The sequence below is a fragment of the Silurus meridionalis genome, chromosome 8, assembly GCF_014805685.1.
Source record: "Silurus meridionalis isolate SWU-2019-XX chromosome 8, ASM1480568v1, whole genome shotgun sequence".
Taxonomy (NCBI): Eukaryota; Metazoa; Chordata; class Actinopteri; order Siluriformes; family Siluridae; genus Silurus; species Silurus meridionalis.
Window position 1 is genome coordinate 6192812 of NC_060891.1, and position 6913 is coordinate 6199724.

The 6913-nt window shown below is 35.8% G+C and overlaps 1 protein-coding gene across 1 annotated transcript in view; it reads right to left on the bottom strand.

The window, feature by feature from the left end:
• The window catches only part of LOC124390591 (serine/threonine-protein kinase PAK 6), a 30024-nt gene extending 23371 nt beyond the window's left edge, over window positions 1-6653 (bottom strand). Inside the window, exon 1 of the mRNA XM_046856612.1 lies at window positions 6201-6653. The gene's annotated coding sequence lies outside the window, so the exon portion shown is untranslated. The remainder of the gene's footprint in view (window positions 1-6200) is intronic.
• Between the last annotated feature and the right edge of the window lie 260 nt (window positions 6654-6913).

The window sequence follows — 6913 nt, forward strand, 5'->3', positions numbered from 1 at the left end:
TAATTGATGCAGGATCTGTGCAAGGATGAATTCACTTTCAAGATGATTCTTCCCTCACTGTCTTGTGAGAGAGGACATCACATGTGATGTGAATGAAGTGCTATGGCCAAATTCAACTAAGCAAAGAAACGAGGCCTCTGTGTTTTTCATAGGTCTTTTTTTCTTTTTTTACCGTTTTTTTTACGATAGCTTAAGCACAATTTTAAAAACAAGGCTCATTTTGTCGAAATACTACACACAATTCACACTTTTACACACACAAATAGCGAAACACCTCACTTCTTTTGCAAAAATTAAACATTTCATTCCAAACTTTACCATAGTTTAACAAACCCAATCTTTACAGCGTATAGAACACACAAGGTTCATACAATAGGATTCTGTTTGATTTATACATACTGCTGTTCTCAATCTTAAACACTTTTTTAATGGAAAAAAAAAAAACATTTGTGGAGACAAAACAAAAAGCCTAGCTTTAACTGACCATAACACTAACACATCAACATCACATGTGATGTCCTCTCTCGCAAGACAATGAGGGAAGAATCTTGCATGGTGAATCAGAAATTGTGGATAATCATGAAATCAGTTGTGGACCAGAGCAGATCAGTGGAAAATACATTGTCCTAAATAACAAGGTATCTCATCTGCCCTGCATCCATTTGTTCTTCTGCAGTGACAATGTTGTGTAGTCTGTCTAAAAATGTGAGAATGTGGGCAGTGTTGTAAGGACCTAACTTGGCACGGTGGAGGAACCCATTCTGTGAGATAATTTTGAACAATTGGTTTATAGATGTGGTATTTTAGAAACCAGTGCCTTGAAATGGTATAGAAGTGACTTTATGTTAGATTTCTGTGTCTAATTTAGAGAAGTGTGTTTAGTGTTTTGCTAAACAATGTGTGTAATGTTTTGCAAAAAGTGTGAGGCTGAAAATTAGCTACTGCTGTGCATATCTGGACTGAGGTTTTGATTCTTGAGTGTAAGGTTTTACTAATTGTGTTATTTATGCAACCTTTGAAAATGACTGAATGAACTGCGGGTATTACATAATTGAGGAAAATAAATAATTTTATCAATAGTACTGGTCTTGTGTTTACTGTTTGGTCAGTATATTCATGTACTTTACTCTAACAATATCTCTGAAGAAATCAAACCCAGATTATATTATTAGAAAAATCTCTCTTTTTTTTAGTTTTTTTTTTTTTTACAAGTGTTTAAGATTGAGATCAGCAGTGTGTAAATGAATCAGACAGAATCCTATTGTATTGACCTTGTGTGTTCCACACAATTACAAAAAAATGGGTTTTGTTAATTTTTTTCAAGTTTTGAATTAAGTAATTTATTTTGCAAAAGATCTGAGGTGTTCCGCTATTTGTGAGTATGGATGTGTGAATAGTGTTTTGACAAAATGAGTGTTTTTAAAATTGTGCTTAAGCTATCGTAAAAAAAAATAAAACCCTGTAATAGTGTTGAGGTTACAGCTCTACAGCAGGTGACACACATCCTCCATTTAAGTAGAAGTACAGATATTCATCTTTTAAAATACTTGGATAAAAGTTGAAGTGCTGACTATACTTTTTTACTCAAGTTAAAGTAAAGAAGTTTGGGCTCTGACATGTACTTAAGTAAAAAGTAGCCATTACTGCTACCTGTTTCAGTGTTACCCTGGTAACTGGACATCACTTCATATTAATATATCAATATATCAATATATATATATATATATATATATATATATATATATATATATATATATATATATATATATATATATATATATATATATATATATATATATATATATATATATATATATATATATATATATATATATATATATATATACATATATATATATATATATATATATATATATATATATATATATACATATATATATATATATATATATATATATATATATATATATATATATATATATATATATATATATATATATATATATATATATATGTCAATCGATTCATATATTTAATTGCAATTTAATCACACATTTCTATCACTTCTAATGTACCATATATTAATACTTCATGTTTTTCATACTCTAAGGAACATGGACATGCAGAAATATGGATGATTAATGCAAATGTATGTCAATTATTATTTAAACCACACATTTCAAACATAGACTATAAAGACAAAAAATTCTTGCAAATGTTTTAAAGTAATTATAATGGTTTAAATTACGTAAATCATCAGGACACCAAACGGAACCTTCGCTATGTTTCCACACGGACGGTTAACGAGGTGATACCGGAGAAACTGTAACTCTACTTACTTTCATAACAATTATGAAATCTGAGAATATTTGTTTTCGATGTGAACTGGTTTATGTAAAATAAATTTCAGGCTTTCTATATATATTTATTATGTCTGTGAGGCAAATATTCACTTAAATTCAGGGTGTTTAATTTGTGTGTTTGTGAAAGGAGGTGACAGAGACGGAGGGTGACAGAGAGCAGTGGCAATTTCTTTATTTTACAAAAGCACAGCAATCTGTTGTTATTATCAGTGTATACAAATAAAAGTAGATCATTTACAGATTCGAATGATGTGTTGCTCTTATCTGTATGATCGAAAAAGCCAGTAATTTAAGTTTGTTTCATCTATATGAGGAAAAAAAAACACAAAACGCCCCGGCGCGTTTGTCGACCCCCAGATTGTTAATTGTGTTAATCATGCCAGATCTTGGTGTTTGACTTGACACATCAGTGAAACAAATGTTTAAATAGAATTATTTACAGTATTTGTTTATTTATTTATTTTATATCTGAGTAAAGCAAGGACGTTGTGAATAAATGTATGTTACGCTGAAGGTTTTAATTTTGCCTCTTTTATATTTGTTTATTTATTTATGTATTTATATTTTTAATAAACAGATGCGCTGATAGCACGTTGATAAATTTTAGTGATGTTAAAATGAATTTGCGTTAGAATTTTGACAGCAAAATATATTTATATATTAATACAAAACGAATTTAAAATGTTGTTGCCTAATAAATGTATTCAGACTGCACATCCACCATATAGAACACAAGCAGAGAAAAGATGATGATGATGATGATGATGATGATGATGATGATGATGATGATGATGGCGATCAGGAATGCCTCTGTTATCAGTCATGTTTACGTCACTGACTCCCTCTGTCTCATCCACGTTATCCCCACACTTCTTATTGCCTTCTGCCACGCTCATTGTTCGCTTTGTAAACAAGTCTACATCTGTGGTGTGTGAGAGCCAGGAAATGATACACCAGTGGATTGCACACAATGACAGGAAATCAGTTGATTGGCTGAAATTGGTGCGCAGTGAAAAGAACAAATATTGACATTTCACCAAATGAATAGATTAAAACTAAAGTAACGAGTCTTAAAAATATAAGAAGTAGAAAGTACAGATATTTGTGTAAAAATGTAATACTGATACCAGAAAAATCTATTTAAGTACAGTAACAAAGTATTTGTACTTGGTTACTTCCCACCTCTGGTACCCACTCTATTCACAGGTGGAAATGAAAGCTTAACATGCTCATTACCTATAATAAAGAACTAGTTGTGGGTAACCAGGACTAAAATTAATACAATGGCAGTGCTGTGCATTTTTTATTAAATCTGTTTTCCTGTAGAAATTTCTGAATTTGGTTACTAGACTTAAGCATAATGGGTTAATATTATTTGCTTAATACTATGAATTAGTCAGCAATCAAATTAATTAAAAAAAACAGTATCGGACTGTATGAGAGTAAGGACTATAAGTATTGTTGGTCCTGAGAGTTAAAGGGGTTAAGTTGAGTTCTGATCTAAAATGGATTTTCGATTAAATACTACTGACAGTGCAGTTTTGTCCAAAGGGAAGCGGAGTGGGTGTACAGGGTGAGCAAGAAGAAGGCAGCATTCTCTAGAAAAGGGTAGAGAATAGACCCCTTGTCGGTCAGCTGTTTCTGCTAGACCTTGCAAGACTCTGGATTAGGTCTGCCCATAGTGCGGACCGTCACAGTCCACTGATGCCGTGTACCATGAAGCATGACTGCCGACACTCAGGGGGCCCGTAGGAGATCAGCTCTGACCAAAACCATAATGTGTATTGAAAGTTCATGACGGGTGCATTCATGGCTAAGCCACATCTGTAGTCCTCAGCTCTTTTGCTCATCCTTCACTGTCAATCTTTTTTTCTTTACTTCTATTTCTCCTGCCTTCTCTCTTTAATAAAAGACAGGTTAGACAGTGATTGACATAAGCCCTAAATTATTGACAAATAATTAAATCCTGGCACAAACGAAAAAGCTGTGATGAAGAGTTAAAAGGATTTAGCAGTGTTCACACAACAACAGCTTCTTTGTGAGTCTCTTGAATAGTCCAGCAGGTCTGACAGAGTTGTGCAGCCTCATAGGAGCAGAATTACAACTATAAAACCCAAAATGCCACAAAGGTGAGAGGTGATGGTGTTTAAAACACTGGGCTATGTCTTGAAAGGTGTCAGTTCAAATCACAGCACCTCTAAACTACCAATTTAAGTGTTAGCTGTCAGCTGCTTACGTCCATCCTTACTTTTAATAATCAATAAAAGTACATGTATCATTTTATTAATTTGAACAACTAAGAACATTTCCTTATAAATAATAAAGCCAAAAAAGACCTATTTGAAATGGTAATTATATATTTGCTTAAAAAACTAATCTAATTAAACAATGTAGGTAAATATGTCTATATTTAAGATATTGAACTTATATCAGTGTTTTATTTTATTTTATCTGCAATGTAAAATCAGCTTGATGAGATAAATATAAACATAAAAACACACATATCTAAGATACCAAAGATTTAAGCTCTTTTATCAGTCATTTCAGTTATCTCATAATCATATAAAAGGCATGATGCATTGCTAAAAATTTGAGTTTTGTACAGTCTTGGACTAAAATAAAATAACATTGAAGCACCTGCAGATGAGAGAATTACTCCACACCCCCATGTAAATGTAATCGTGTCCCAATAGAGCTTTTATGTGGCTCGTAATTACATTTAAAAGGCTTTGACTGACCAATTAGTAAAAGCTGATAAGGACATATCATCTTTGTACTTTACACTGGTTCCCGAGATCGGCTTGATTCCCACCTCTCTGTGGAAAAAGTTATCACCAGAGAAGTGTCATAAGACAAAGTCTCAACATCTACCACTGTGTCCTTTCACTGCTAAATGCCTCTAACTCTCTTTCGTTGAGAATGCCTCGAATTCTTGCTTTGCTGTATTACTTAGTTTTTGTTCAACCGAGTGAAAGACAGCTGAGTGCACAGCATGAAACGCAAATTAAATTCTACTTTCACACATAATTGTTTGGCACTTCTACTAAGCAAGCAACTCTCCACACCTCTATGTCTTTTGTTTGATCAGCCCAAAGTTGAGCAAATACACAAGCATGCATCCTTTGCTTTTCTTGTCTATATTTTACTCACATCAGTAACAGCACACAAAGAGAAGTTGTACTGTAACACCCATTTAAAGCTACAAACCTGATCAAGCTACATTTCAGTGATATCAGGCTCCAACGTAATCATAATCAAGGCATAAAGCATTTGGAACATTTTTCAGTAATGTGTGCAGTCTGATGAGATCGGTTCACCTAATCGCGCTGCCCCAGCCAATGATAAACACAGTATGACAGCAACAACTGGCCCAGTTCTCTCAGCTTTTCCCTGCAGACCTCCATTTGGCATTTACCACACTGTACAGGGAAGATTCGACGACAATTCATCTCTGAGTCCAAAATGCAGGAGACTCACGATGTTGTGGCTGGTATGAAGCACCACGGCATGGAGAAAAAGGATGTGAAAGAGATGGAGAAAAGAGAAAGGAAAGAAAAAGGGGGGTGGGATTGGGTGAGGGGAAGGTGAAAGCGCTTCCACAGCGTTGCAGTCCTTCAGTCTTCCTTATTGTTTATCGTTACCTGGCTTGGCTGCTTATATTCTTACAATTCTGCTCTTCCCTTTTCTCCTCTCTTCACCTCTCTGTATTGGCTACTGACATGTCACACTACTCCATTTCTCATCAATGAACCTAAATGTGTTTTGCATCCATCTCCCCATTTGTCTGGAAAGCCATGGAGAAAACGGTAAAAAAAAAAAAGAAGGGATTTGTCTGGAGTGAATAAAGAACTCAATCAAAAAAGCAGGTCTGCTTACCTTGTTGTGATGAGAGGTGAGGAGCCTCTCCACCAGGAGCTGGATTTGTGAGTGCACAGCAGTGAACACACAAACACACACACAGACACGCGCACACACACACACACACACACACACACACACACACACGCACACACACACACACACACACACACACACACACACCAAGGAGGGCCAGCTCTTAAGCAGCCTCGTACTGCAGGCTGCTGCTTGCCAGTAAAAGCCTGATGCGTTTCTCCCTCCAGGCGCATACGGGCATCTCAAAGCCTCTTTGTTGGAGATGATGCACCCCCCCCTCTATCAGCTCCTGCATTGAGTGCAGCGTGGGGAGGGCAGTTGTGAAGACATGGCCATGCTGAGAAAAAGAATCAGTGTCCACGGCTGGAGGATTCATCCACCTTATAGAGATGGCTCTGCGCTTCCCTTCCTTTCTCTTTCCTCCTCACTCGTGTCCTCTTCCTCTCCCTTGTTCTCTTTCTCTCTCACTTTCTCCTCCCTTCCCTTCTCCCTCCCTCCCTCCCTCCCTCCTACCCTCTGCTGTGAGCTGAGTCCCTTTCAGCATTTGTAGCATGTGCATCTGCCTCTTCAATTGCTTCACAAAGGTGAACAGATCCAATCTCTAGGAGATGGTTTAACCACCTGACATTGTTTCCAATCATGAGCAAGCAAGCCAAGATGTCCGGTTCACACCGTTGTGGTTCTGGCTGGCACAG